The sequence below is a fragment of the Hyperoodon ampullatus genome (genome assembly GCF_949752795.1).
Source record: "Hyperoodon ampullatus genome assembly, chromosome: 8".
In the NCBI taxonomy this organism is placed as follows: Eukaryota; Metazoa; Chordata; class Mammalia; order Artiodactyla; family Ziphiidae; genus Hyperoodon; species Hyperoodon ampullatus.
In genome coordinates this window covers 97,551,005-97,566,180 of record NC_136921.1, presented here as the reverse complement: position 1 = coordinate 97,566,180, position 15,176 = coordinate 97,551,005, and the positions used below count along the sequence as shown (strand labels likewise).

General features: G+C 36.6%; 1 pseudogene across 1 annotated transcript in view; it reads right to left on the bottom strand.

Moving 5' to 3' along the window:
• LOC307057536 (coiled-coil domain-containing protein 150-like) overlaps positions 1–15,176 on the bottom strand; it is a 187,874-nt pseudogene that overhangs the window by 149,348 nt on the left and 23,350 nt on the right. Inside the window, exons 10-13 of the transcript in view lie at positions 13,917–14,024; positions 11,763–11,887; positions 11,342–11,519; positions 10,720–10,788 (exon numbers count right to left, since the gene is read on the bottom strand). The product of the transcript in view is annotated as a coiled-coil domain-containing protein 150-like (transcript). The remainder of the gene's footprint in view (positions 1–10,719; positions 10,789–11,341; positions 11,520–11,762; positions 11,888–13,916; positions 14,025–15,176) is intronic.

The following is a 15,176-nucleotide window of genomic DNA, read 5'->3' as shown; positions in this document are numbered from 1 at the left end:
CTTGGGCACATATCTGCAAAAAAAACATGGTTTCACAGGATACATGCACCCCAATGTTCACTGCAGCGCTGTTTACAAGAGCCAAGACATGGAAGCAACCTAAATGTCCATTGACAGAGGAGTGGATAAAGAAGATGAGGTACATAAATATAATGGAATATTACTCAGCCATTGAAAAGAATGAAATAATCCTATTTTCAGCAACATGGATGGAGTTGGAGATTATTATACTAAGTGAAGTAAGTCAGACAGAGAAAGACAAATATCATGATATCACTTACATGTGGAATGTAAAATAAAAAGATACAAATGCACTTATTTACAAAACAGAAACAGACTCACAGACTTAGAGAATGATCTTATGGTTACAGGGGGAAGGGTGGGGGAGGGGAGGGATTGGGAGTTTGGGACTGACATGTACACACTGCTATATTTAAAACAGATAACCAACAAGGACCTACTGTATAGCACAGGAAACTGTTCAATATTCTGTAATAACCTAAATTGAAAAAGAATAGGTACATGTATAACTTAATCACTTGGCTGTACACCTGAAACTAACACAACATTGTTGATCAACTATACTCCGATATAAAAACAAAACAAAACAAAAAGGTGTAAATCTTTGTGACCTTGGATCAGGCAACAGTTTCTCAGATGTGACGCTTAAAGGACAGGCAACTAAAGAAAAAATTGATAAACTGGACTTTATAAAAATATAAAAATTTAAACAGAACCCACAGAATGGGAGAAAAATATCTGCAAGTCACATATCTGATAAGAGTCTACCATCCAAAATATATAAAGAACTCTTACAACTCAACAATTAAAAGACATTAAATAACCCACCTTAAAAATTGGTAAAGGATCTGAGTGAACAGCTCTCCAAAGAAGATATACAAATGGCCAATAAACACATAATAAGATGCTCAACATTATTAGCCATTAAGGAAATGCAAATCAAAACCAAAATGAGGTACCACTTTCACATTTACTAGGATGGCTATTATCAAAAAACAAAAAAATAGGTGCTTCCCTGATGGTGCAGTGGTTAAGAATCTGCCTGCTATCCAAGGAGAAACACACAAAGACACATATTAATCGAACTGTCAAAAATTAAATACAAAGAATACATATTAAAAGCAGCAAGAGAAAAACAACAAATAACACACAAGGGAATCCCCATAAGGTTAACAGCTGATCTTTCAGCAGAAACTCTGCAAGCCAGAAGGGACTGGCAGGACATATTTAAAGTGATGAAGGAGAAAAACCTACAACCAAGATTACTCTACCCAGCAAGGATCTCATTCAGATTTGATGGAGAAAGTAAAACCTTTACAGACAGTCAAAAGCTGAGAGAGTTCTGCACCACCAAACCAGCTTTACAGCAAAAGCTAAAGGAACTTTTCTAGGCAAGAAACACAAGAGAAGGAAAAGACCTACAATAACAAGCCCAAAACAATTAAGAAAATGGGAATAGAAACATACATATGGATAATTACCTTAAACGTAAATGGATTAAATGCTCCCACCAAAAGAAACAGACTGGCTGAATGGATACAAAAACAAGACCCATATATATGCTGTCTACAAGAGACCCACTTCAGACCTAGAGACACATACAGACTGATAGTGAGGGATGGAAAAAGATATTCCAGGCAAATGGAAATCAAAAGAAAGCTGGAGTAGCAATTCTCATATCAGACAAAATAGACTTTAAAATAAAGACTATTACAAGAGACAAGGAAGGACATGACATAATGATCAAGGGATTGATCCAAGAAGAAGATATAACAATTGTAAATATTTATGCACGCAACATAGGAGCACCTCAATACATAAGGCAAATAGTAACAGCCATAAAAGGGGAAATCAACAGTAACACAATCATAGTAGGGAACTTTAACACCCCACTTTCACCAATGGACAGATCATCCAAAATGAAAGTAAACAAGGAAACACAAGCGTTAAATGATACATTAAACAAGATGGACTTAATTGATATTTATAGGACATTCCATCCCAAAAAAACAGAATACACATGTTTCTCAAGTGCTCATGGAACACTCTCCAGGATAGATCATACCTTGGGTCACAAATCAAGCCTTGGTAAATTTTAAAAATTGAAATTGTATCAAGTATCTTTTCCAACCACAATGCTACGAGACTAGATATCAATTACAGGAAAAGATCTGTAAAAAATACAACCACATGGAGTGTAAACAATACACTACTTAATAACGAAGTGATCACTGAAGAAATCAAAGAGCAAATTAAAGAATACCTAGAAACAAATGACAATGAAAACACAATGACCCAAAACCTATGGGATGCTGCAAAAGCTTTTCTAAGAGGAAAGTTTATAGCAATACAATCCTACCTTAAGAAACAGGAAACATCTTGAATAAACAACCTAACCTTGCACCTAAAGCAATTAGAGAAAGAAGAACAAAAAAACCCAAAGGTTAGCAGAAGGAAATAAATCATAAAGATCAGATCAGAAATAAATGAAAAAGAAATGAAGGAAACGATAGCAAAGATCAACAAAACTAAAAGCTGGTTCTTTGAGAAGATAAATAAAATTGATAAACCATTAGCCAGACTCATCAAGAAAAAAAGGGAGAAGACTCAAATCAATAGAATTAGAAATGAAAAAGGAGAAGTAACAACTGACACTGCAGAAATACAAAAGATCATGAGAGATTACTACAAGCAACTCTGTGCCAATAAAATGGACAACCTGGAAGAAATGGACAAATTATTAGAAATGCACAACCTGCCAAGATGAAATCAGGAAGAAACAGAAAATATGAACAGACCAATCACAAGCACTGAAATTGAAACTGTGATTAAAAATTTTCCAACAAACAAAAGCCCAGGACCAGATGTCTTCACAGGCGAATTCTATCAAACATTTAGAGAAGAGCTAACACCTATCCTTCTCAAACTCTTCCAAAATATAGCAGAGGGAGGAACACTTCCAAGCTCATTCTACGTGGCCACCATCACCCTGATACCAAAAGCAGACAAGCATGTCACAAAGAAGGAAAACTACAGGCCAATATCACTGGTGAACATAGATGCAAAACAAAATACTAGCAAACAGAATCCAACAGCATATTAAGGGGATCATACACCATGATCAAGTGGGGTTTATTCCAGGAATGCAAGGATTCTTCAATATACACAAATCAATCAATGTAATACACCATATTAACAAACTGAAGGAGAAAAACCATATGGTCATCTCAATAGATGCAGAGAAAGCTTTTGTCAAAATTCAACACCCATTTATGATAAAAACCCTCCAGAAAGTAGGCACAGAGGGAACTTTCCTCAACATAATAAAGGCTATATACGACAAACCCACAGCCAACATCGTCCTCAATGGTGAAAAACTGAAAGCATTTCCACTAAGATAAGGAACAAGACAAGGTTGCCCACCCTCACCACTCTTATTCAACATAGTTTTGGAAGTTTTAGCCACAGCAATCAGAGAAGAAAAGGAAATAAAAGTTATGCATATCGGAAAAGAAGAAGTATAGCTGTCACTGTTGGCAGATGACATGATGCTATACACAGAGAATCCTAAAGATGCTACCAGAAAACTACTAGGGCTAATCAATGAATTCAGTAAAGGAGCAGGATACAAAATTAATGCACAGATATCTGTGGCATTCCTATACACTAATGATGAAAAATCTGAAAGTGAAATCAAGAAAATACTCCCATTTACCATTGCAACACAAAGAATAAAATATCTAGGAATAAACCTACCTAAGGAGACAAAAGACCTATATGCAGACAATTATAAGACACTGTTGAAAGAAATTAAAGATGATACAAATAGATGGAGAGATATATCATGTTCTTGGATTGGAAGAATCAACATTGTGAAAATGACTCTACTACCCAAAGCAATCTACAGATTCAATGCAATCCCTATCAAACTAACACTGGCATTTTTCACAGAACTAGAACAAAAAATTTCACAATTTGTATGGAAACACAAAAGACCTCGAATAGCCAAAGCAATCATGAGAACGAAAAACGGAGCTGGAGGAATCAGGCTCCCTGACTTCAGACTATACTATAAAGCTACAGTAATCAAGACAGTATGGTACTGGCACAAAAACAGACAGATAAATCAATGGAACAGGATAGAAAGCCCAGAGATAAACCCAGGCACATATGGTCACCTTATCTTTGATAAAGGAGGCAGGAATGTACAATGGAGAAAGGAGTGCCTCTTCAATAAGTGGTGCTGGGAAAACTGGACAGGTACATGTAAAAGTATCAGATTAGATCACTCCCTAACACCATACATAAAAATAAGTTCAAAATGGATTAAAGACCTAAATGTAAGGCTAGAAACTATCAAACTCTTAGAGGAAAACAAAGGCAGAACACTCTATGACATAAATCACAGCATGATCCTTTTTGACCCACCTCCTAGAGAAATGGAAATAAAAACAAAAATAAACAAATGGGACCTAATGAAACTGCAAAGCTTTTGCACAGCAAAGGAAACCATAAACAAGACCAAAAGACAACCCTCAGAATGGGAGAAAATATTTGCAAATGAAGCAACTGACAAAGGATTAATCTCCAAAATTTATAAGCAGCTCATGCAGCTCAATATCAAAAAAACAAACAACCCAATCCAAAAATGGGCAGAAGATCTAAACAGACATTTCTCCAAAGAAGATATACAGACTGCCAACAAACACATGAAAGAATTCTCAACATCATTAATCATTAGAGAAATGCAAATCAAAACTACAATGAGATATCATCTCACACCAGTCAGAATGGCCATCATCAAAAAATCTAGAAACAATAAATGCTGGAGAGGGTGTGGAGAAAAGGGAACACTCTTGCACTGCTGGTGGGAATGTGAATTGGTACAGCCACTATGGAGAACAGTATGGAGGTTCCTTAAAAAACTAAAAATAAAACTACCATATGACCCAGCAATCCCACTACTGGGCATATACCCTGAGAAAACCATAATTCAAAAAGAGACATGTACCAAAATGTTCATTGCAGCTCTATTCACAGTAGCCCAGAGATGGAAACAACCTAAGTGTCCATCATCGGATGAATGAATAAAGATGTGGCACATATATACAATGGAATATTACTCAGCCATAAAAAGAAACAAAATTGAGCTATTTGTAATGAGGTGGATAGACCTAGAGTCTGTCATACAGAGTGAAGTAAGTCAGAAAGAGAAAGACAAATACTGTATGCTAACACATATATATGGAATTTAAGAAAAAAAATTGTCATGCAGAACCTAGGGGTAAAACAGGAATAAAGACACAGACCTGCTTGAGAATGGACTTGAGGATATGGGGAGGGGGAAGGGTAAGCTGTGACAAAGCGAGAGAGAGTCATGGACATATATACACTACCAAACGTAAGGTAGATAGCTGGCGGGAGGCAGCCGCATAGCACAGGGAGATCAGCACGGTGCTTTGTGGCCGCCTGGAGGGGTGGGATAGGGAGTGTGGGAGGAAGGGAGACGCAGGAGGGAAGGGATATGGGAACAGATGTATATGTGTGACTGATTCACTTTGTTGTAAAGCAGAAACTAAAAAAAAGAATAAATGCATTCTTCTGATATTTAGGCTTCTTGGGAGTGAGAAATAGATATTAGACTTAATTACTAGCAAAATTACATTAGACTGCTTAAACTAATGTATCATAACTTTCCCTTAAATTGCACATTCTTTTTAATCCAGTAAGAAGGTAGATGAAAGACCTTTGTAAGTTTTAGCATGGAAAGATCTATGGTGCCATTAAAGCGAAAACCTTGGGGGAAAAAAAAAGAGTCATGTACCAAAATGTTCATTGCAGCTCTGTTTGCAATAGCCAGGAGATGGAAACAACCTAAGTGTCCATCATCGGATGAATGGATAAAGAAGAAGTGGCATATATATACAATGGAATATTACTCAGCCATAAAAAGAAACGAAATTGAGCTATTTGTAATGAGGTGGATTGACCTAGAGTGTGTCATACAGAGTGAAGTAAGTCAGAAAGAGAAAGACAAATACTGTATGCTAACACATATATATGGAATTTAAGAAAAAAAAATGTCATGAAGAACCTAGGGGTAAGACAGGAATAAAGACACAGACCTACTAGAGAATGGGCTTGAGGATGTGGGGAGGGGGAAGCTGTGACAAAGTGAGAGAGTGGCATGGACATATATACACTACCAAATGCAAAATAGATAGCTAGTGGGAAGCAGCCGCATAGCACAGGGAGATCAGCTCGGTGCTTTGTGACCATCTAGAGGGGTGGGATAGGGAGGGTGGGAGGGAGGGTGACACAAGAGGGAAGAGATATGGGAACATATGCATATGTATAACTGACTCACTTTGTTATAAAGCAGAAACTAACACACCATTGTAAAGCAATTATACTCCAATAAAGATGTAAAAAAAAAAAAAAGAATCTGCCTGCTGATGCAGGGGACATGGGTTCGAGCCCTGGTCCAGGAAGATCTCACATGCTGTGGAGCAACTGGGCCCATGTGCCACAACTACTGAGCCTGCGCTCTAGATCCCACGTGCCACAACTACTGAAGCCCGCAACCCTAGAGCCTGCGCTCCACCACAAGGGAGGCAACTGCAATGAGAAGCCCACGCACTGCAAGGAAGAGTAGTCCCCGTTCGATGCAACTAGAGAGAGCCCACGTGCAGCAACAAAGACCCAACACAGCCAAAAGTAAAATAAAATAAATAAATAAATAAATAAATAAATAACGTGTTGGTGAGAATGTGGAGCAACTGGACCCCTTGTACACTGCTGGTGGGAAGAAAAAGTGGTTCAGCACTGTGGAAAACAGTCTGGTGGTTCTTCAGAAAGTTAAACATAAAATTACCATATGACCCTGCAATTCCACTCATAGCTATATATCTCAAAGATATGAAAACAGGTACTTACAAATACACATACAAGTGTTTATAGCAGCACTAATCACAACAGCCAAAAGGCAGATACAATGCAAACATCCATCAACAGATAAACAGATAAAGAAATTGTGGTATGTGTGTGTGTACATATATATACGTGTGTGTGTGTGCATGTATACACACACACATACATATATTGGGTTGGCCAAGAAATTCGTTTGGGTTTTCTGTAAAATCTTACAAAAAACCCAAACGAACTTTTTAGCCAACTCAACACACACACACACACACAAACACACACAAAATGAATATTACTCAACCATAAAAAGGAATGAAGTACTGATACATACTGATACAAAAACATGGATGACCCTCAAAAACATTATGCTAAGTGAAAGAAGCCACATACAAAAGATCCAATATTGTATCGTTATATTCATATGAAATATCCATAATAGGTAAATCCATAGAGACAGAATGCAGAGTAGTGGTTGTCAGGGGCTGGGGGAAGGAGGGAATAAGGAGTGATTGCTTAATGGGTATGGAGCTTCCTTTCGGGTTATTGAAATGTTTTGGAACTAGACAGAGGTGGTGGTTGCACAATATTGTGAATATTGTACTAAATGCCACTGAATTGTTCACTTTTAAATGGCTGATTTTATAGTATGTGAATTTCACCTCAGTTAAAAAAAAGAACCGCAATGAGATACTTCACACCTACTAGGATGGGTGTAATTTTTTTTAAAGTTTTTTTAAACAAGTTTAGGTGAGGACGTAGATAGTGGAATGCTCATACATTGCTAGTGGGATTGTAAAATGGTGCAACTACCTTACTTGTGAAACAGTTTGGCAGTTTCTCAAAATGATAAACAGAGTTATCACATGACCCAGTAGTTTTGCTCCTGGAGAACTGAAAACATATGCTCACAAAAAGGACTGTACACAAATGTTCATAGCATTATTCTTAATAGCCAAAAAATGCAAACGGCTTAAATGTCTATCAACTGATGAATGGATAAATGAAGTGTGTTATAGTCACGCAATATTATTCAGCCATAAAAGAAACGAAGTACTTATATACACTACAAAATGGACAAACTTTGAAATCATCATGCTAGGAAGCCAGACCCAAAAGGCCACATACTATTTGATTCTATTTCCATGACATGTCCAGAACAGACAAATCCACTGCGGTAGAAAGTAGAACAGTAGTTGCCAGAGGTGGGCAGGGGTAAATAGGGAGTGACTCCTAATGGGTACTGGGTTTCTTTTTAGGATGATAAAAAAGGTTCTAGAATAAGATAGTGGTGGTATTTGTGCAAACTTGTGAATATACTAAGAAATCACTAACTTGTATATTTTAAGAAGGTGAATTTATGGTATATTAATTATATCTCAATAATAAAAGGTACTAAAACAATCAGATGATCCACCTAAGAATAAATGAACCTTGGACTACATCTTGCATGATATACAAAAATTAACTTGAAGTGGATCATACACCTCATATTGAACAAAAAAGTTCTAGAGAACAAAGGAGAAAATCTATGTAATCTTAGATTAGGCAAAAATTTCTTAGCTACAACACAAAAACTATCATCCATAAAAGTTGAAGAACTGATAAACTGGACTTAATCAAAATATAAAACTTCTGCTCTTTAAAAGAGCATGAAAAGGCATAATACAGAAGAAAAGTAGGTAAAGCACATAGAAAATTTGTTTATATACAAATAGTAATAACTATTACATGAGGATTAATAGGACACTATTTTTAAAGCTCTGAAATATAAATTATAAGAAAACAAACAACTGAATTAAAAATGGTTAAAAGATTTGAAGAGACACTTTAAGTTGTTGATGGCAAATAAGCAGATGAAAAGGTACTCAATGTTACTAGTCACTGGAGAAAAGCAAAGTACACCACAATGACATACCCCTACACACCAATCAGAATGGCTGAAACTGAAAGAACTGACAATGCCAAGGGTTGGTGAGAGTGTAGAGAAACTGGAACTCATATATTCCTGGTAGGAATGCAAGATGGCACACATCCTTTGCAAGACACTTGAACATATATTTACTGTAGGATCTAGAAGTCCAATTCCTGATATGTATCCAAGAGAAATAAAAATACATGTTCACATATGAATATTTATACAGGTTTTTTCATAACTGCCAAAATCTGGAAGCAATCCAAATGTTCTTCAATTGGCAAATGGGTAAAGAAACTGTGATATAACGGAACATAAACTACTGATACATACAGTAACATGCATGAATCTCAAATCTCAAATGCTTTATGCTAAATAAAAGAAGCCAGACTTATAATGCTACATATTGTATGATACAATTTATACGATATTCTGGAAAAGGTATAACTACAGGGATAGAAAAACAGAGCAGTGGTTGCCAGGGGATGGGGATGGAGGAAGAGGCTGACTACTAAAAGGCACAAGGGAACTTTCCGGGGTGATAGAAATGTTCTATATTTTGATTGTTGTGGTGGTGGTTACATGATTGTGTTTATCAAAGCTCACAGAACTGTACAGTAAAAAAAGGGTGAATTTCACTCTAAATTATAACTCAATAAGCCTGACTTTAAGAAAACATAGCTTTACAATGAGTACACATGTAAAAAACATCAAGTTAGACCAAAAAACGGAACTCTGTAGAAGCACTGTCATTTGCCTTAATAGAACCTCTCTAACGAGCAAGTATCTTTCAGCCCCATGAACATACACTTAGTCTACATTAAAACAAATGAAATCAGACAAGCAAAATAATAATACCACGTTTTAATCACAAATAGCATTTGCCTTAGCCATGAAATATTCACTAGCATTTTAAAGCAAAAAGTATTAATGAATTTAATAGTATCCGCCAAATTCCCAAATTTTAAAAAACATATTTGAGGCCACATTGACACCAGCAAAGCCCTTGCCACAGGAAGTCAGCTTTATTTGAAAGATTTTTTGGGTGGACTGTTTTCAAATCACTAGATATGAGTGACTAAACCACAGAAGGTACCTGCCAGCTTAGTGAACTGTCTTTGAGCTCCAGCTCAGAATTTAGCTTTTCTTCTCTCCCCAGTTCTTAAACTAAAAGTTCACATATATGGTACTAAGAATGCTATTTACTTGAGCCAAGAAACAGTCAAGGCTTGATGACTATATCTGACACCTGTTGCTGGGTTTACTGAATGCGGATGGGCTGAGAGTCCTTGATGCTCCAGATATATTCTCTAGATGATAGTGAGACATAATCTTTACCCTGTTCAAATTTTGAAATGCAAACAGCAATGTCTGAAAGATTTTTTTTTGTTTGAATAAGGATTGTATTTGTTTCTCTGGCCATTCTACCTTCATAGAACCCAGAAAGGGGTATCTCACAAATAAAGTGGCAAGTGCTAACAAGTTAGGAAGCTTAGTTTAAAAACAAACAAACAAACAAACACCAGCATCGTCAGCAATCATCCCTTTGCAGCCCACAGGCCCATTAGCTCACTCTCAGGGGACTCAGTGGCTAAACTACTCGGTGAACACTAGGGTCCGAGGCAGTGACGACACACTGGCAAACATGAGATGCTCAACAAGCAAACATTCCCCAGACGCAGTCTTATGCTGAAGTGACTGGAGTGCTCCAGGTGCATCCAGCTTCGCGGCCTCTCTATTTCCCCCATGTTTTGGTATTCAACAAAATAACCCATCTCCTCATTCAGATAAGCTGATACAGGAGGCAGCAATACAGAAGGAATTAAATATAATGACATAACAACAAATAAAATGTGGAATACCTTGCTTTTAGCTAATTCCTTTTCCAAGTTGCATTTTTCTTCTGCTATTTCTTTCTCAGTTTTATTAACCTGCCCAAGAGAAGGGAAAAAAAAGAAATGGGTCATTTTAAAAACAGCAGACAGGCTCTACTATAGCAGATACACCCTGCATGTCAAATAATACCTACACTGCAGAGGTAGCACATCCTCTCAGAAAAGGGGCCACTCGGGGAGTCTCTGAGGCAGAGCAGACTTCACAAATAGCCCTGAAATTAGAAAGACACGTCTGCATGTCAGACTCTGCCGGTTCTTTCCTAACTAGGAAGACAGGGCTGTTTCCCCTTACATTGTTTCCACTACACTCTCCCACTTCTACTGGGAAAATCGAGTTTTAAATCTGACTCCTTAACTAACATGAGGATGTGTGAATGGTTAACATTCACTCACGCTATGTAAGGGCAACTATTTGGCACAGTGCACTCACATGCTAAAAGACACAGATTAGCCACCCAAAGGTTTCTTTCATGGGCAACTCAGACAAACTGCATCTGGGTTGTATTTCTTGTCTTTTGCACTTACAAGAAAATTTTAAAACAAGATCATCACCACAACCAGGAGGTAACATAAATCTGCCTCTACCTACCTCTCCCTGAAGTCCTTCTTTCTCCTCTAGCAGAGAGGTCTTCTCTTGCATCGATGCTTCCAGTTCACTTCGCAATCTTGCAATAGTTGATTCTAGCAGCTCTTTTTGCACAGCTGCCCTCTTCTCAGCATCCTGTGCTTTCTGGATAGACTGGTTACGCTCAAGGACTAAATGGTCCCTGCAGGAAGAGAACAAGGAGATATGAAAGCTGAACGAGAGTTCTTCCTTAACAGAAAGACTAAATGTTCTTACAGAACATATCTCCTGCCTGAGAGCAGTTACCAAAATGTTCTAACAAAACTAGTTCCTTTAGGGCAGAGTCTTTATTTTTGTGACTGGTCCAGCAAATGCAGAATTAAACATTTTCATTAAAGATAAGAAATACAAATGCAAAAACAAAAGTTGCCCACAGTTTACTTACAGATGCATTTGGAGTTGTGTTTTCTCATTCTGAACAGTCTGAAGCTCACTTGTGATACTGGCATGGGCTGCATCCAGCAGTAAGTTTTGTTCTTGAAATGTCTGTGTCATCATTTTCTGTTCTTCCTGAGTGTTAGAAGCAATATTAAAAGTTGAGATGCCAGAAGTCATTTGATAGGGTATCACTCTAAACAACTGATCAAAGATACTGATACTTACAAAGGTCAAATTTAATTTATATAAATAAAACCCCTTTTTAAGAGAATTTATCTTAATGTCCAGCTTGCTCTTTGTACCTACCCTGGCCTGACCACAATTCTATCATTTTATAGCTCTTCTAGCCAATAATCAAGAGGCATTATTTATCCAGCTTGCTGCAAAATTTATAAAACTCCTAACATGAACAAATTTTTAGATACCATGTATAAAATAGACAACTGATAGGAACATGCTGTATAGCACAGGGAACTCTACCTAATGCACTGTGGTAACCTAAATGGGAGGGAAGTCCAAGAGGGAGGGGATATCTGTATGTGTACGGCTGATTCATTTTGTTGTGCAGTGGAGGCTAACACAACATTGTAAAGCAACCATACTCCAAAAAAGATGAAAAAAATACTATATTAAGTATATTTTGGTACTTCAAAATTTCAACATGATACTATATTTTAAAAAGTAAAACAATATCAACGTAGATAAAGTGAAATGATTGCTCCACCTCTATCTCCCCCACATCTCTTCCAAATAATTCCATTCTCCAGGGACAATCATGTTTCATAGTTTAAATTCTTTTGACAGTATCTGAAATTGCACTCAGACACTGCTACAGCAGACGTCTATAACTGTTCTGCACAATTTCCTCTTGCTTACTATTTTCAATTATCAAAACAGCATTTTTATGCACACTTCCTCTACCTACAATTTACAAAGCTTTTGTAAATATAGTATATATTAATAATTATATTTGTAAACATATTTTAAAACACTTCTTTTTGAACAATATGTGATTGCAAGGTAAACCTTCACACCTTCATACTTGGTAAAATGGGATCTCACTTGTGTCATATTCCAAGGTTTTAAAACGTTTGTGAAAGTGTTACATACATAAGTCACATTCTTCAGCCTACTAAATTGTAAGTTCCATGAAAGTAGGGACTTGTCTTGTTCACTGCCATAATTCTATCTAGATCTAGCAACATACTTGCATGAGGTAAACACTAAATGCTTGCTGAATAAAAATACTTACTGAGTACCTGTTATGTGCAAAACACGCTTAGCCCTATAGGTAATAACAAAGGTATGTAAGACAATGTCCTAGGAATGTAGTACAGGAAATGAGCCATGCACATAAACTACTACTATAGAATGCAGAACAAGAGAAGCAACATAACATAAATGATTAAAAACACTGAGTCTGGAGTCAAGTCTAGATTGAAATCTGGCTCCACCCTATGCTAGCTGGGTGATTTTGGGAAAGTTGATTAACTTCTCTAAATCTTATTTTTATTATCTGTAAAACGAGGATGATAAATATCCCTTTATGTAACTGCTAGGATTAAAGGAGGTAATATATGTAAAATCCTTAGCACAATGCTTGCTATATAGTAAGTACGCTCAAAAAAGAAAAAAAAAGAGAGAGCCTTATTATTACAGCCTGTTTAGTGTCCTAGAAGTAGAAATTAAAAGACAAAACTGATTTTTTCTGATTGGAGTGATCAAGCTTCTGGGTGAAAGTGAGTCTTAAAGAATGAACACAATCTCAAACAGTTGAAAATGAAGTAAAGACCATTCTCAGCAGAGGGAATGGCATAAGCAAAATGGGAAAGCACAGGTCTTTGGGGAAAATATAAATACTTTAGGATCAGTCATAAGTATTCTCCATAATTCTACCAATACTTGGACAGGTAATTACTTTTCCTAAAGTAATGATATTTGAGAAGAAACCATTAAGAAAGCTCTGAGTGTAAGGCCAAATGACCCCTCTGATGAAAACAGAAAACAACTAATTAAAAAATAAAATAATTCAGAAAAATCCTTGAAATTAATTGCTAAAATATTTTACGTACCCAGTTGGCTATTTGTATTTCCTGATCTCTTAGCCAAGGAGGCTTCCTGATGACTCTACCAGAAATTGACTAGTGTTAAAAATGAATACCTGCAGAAGGGCTTGGTGGTCAGCAATGATTCTGGTATTTTCCATTCTAACAGTCTGAAGCATTCTGTTCAGCTCTGAACACTTTCTAGTCAGTTGGTCATTCAAAACCTAAGACAACATATACAGCAAAGCACAGATCTCTCCAATAAATAAGTCCTTTTACTTATGTATCATCATTTTTAACAATGGCATAGTATTTCACCATACATGTGAACTTAATTTATTTAACCTAATCTCAATTGATATTTCATTAGATTATAAAATACTTTCAAATATTTGGAGTCATCATCCTAAACAACTGTAAATTAAAAGGGGAAATTTGGTGATACAGTGGAATAACTGAAGGATTTGGCAGTTTACCAATCTTCCATTCTTCATAATTTTGAATGCTGGTCAATTACAGCAAGACATCTACAGAATGGAATTTACAATGTAGATGCATGGCCCATGTTATAGAAATCCATTCTCAAAACTGGAGGATGAGCTTTCAGAACTGTTTAGCTGATAACAAAATATCTAAGCTCCTTCATCACCAATTACAGTATTCAAAAAAGCAAAATACAGATCACTGTGCCATTTCACAAGATTAACCTTCCAAAATAAAACAAAAATCTTTTCTGTAACATACATGTAGTTAGTTTATAATTCTCTTGTCCTTTTGGTATTTTGAAATTTGTATTCCTGAGGAAAATATTTATCTTAATTCTCAGTTATTTTTGCAAAGTATATTTGGTAAGGATCTTATGTTTTAATGTATAAGCTCTTTAAGGATGGGGCAAATAACTCTGAAGCGTTAATAGAAAAATCCCTCAAAAACAACAGTAACAAGAAAGGAGAGATAAAGATTATCTGGACAGCATCATAAGTGGGACAGCATCATAAGACAGGAATACATTCATGAGCATTTTAAAGTTATAACCAGATGCACAAACTACTTATCAAGGAATACTTGGGGGTAAGACAGAGGAGAACTCTTGCTCCTTGAAAAGAAATAGCTAATTTTCTTTACAGCTAGATTGCTGGGATCAAATTCCAACTTCGTCACTTACTAGCTATATATATATATATTTTTTAATTTATTTTTGGCTGCGTTGGGTCATCATTGTTGCACGCTGGTTTTCTCTAGTTGTGGTGAGCAGGGGCTACTCTTCATTGCAGTGTGTGGGCCTCTCATTGCGGTGGCTTCTCTTGTTGCAGAGCACGGGCTCTAGGCTCGAGGGCTTCAGTAGTTGTGGCACGCGGGTTCAGTAGTTGTGGCTC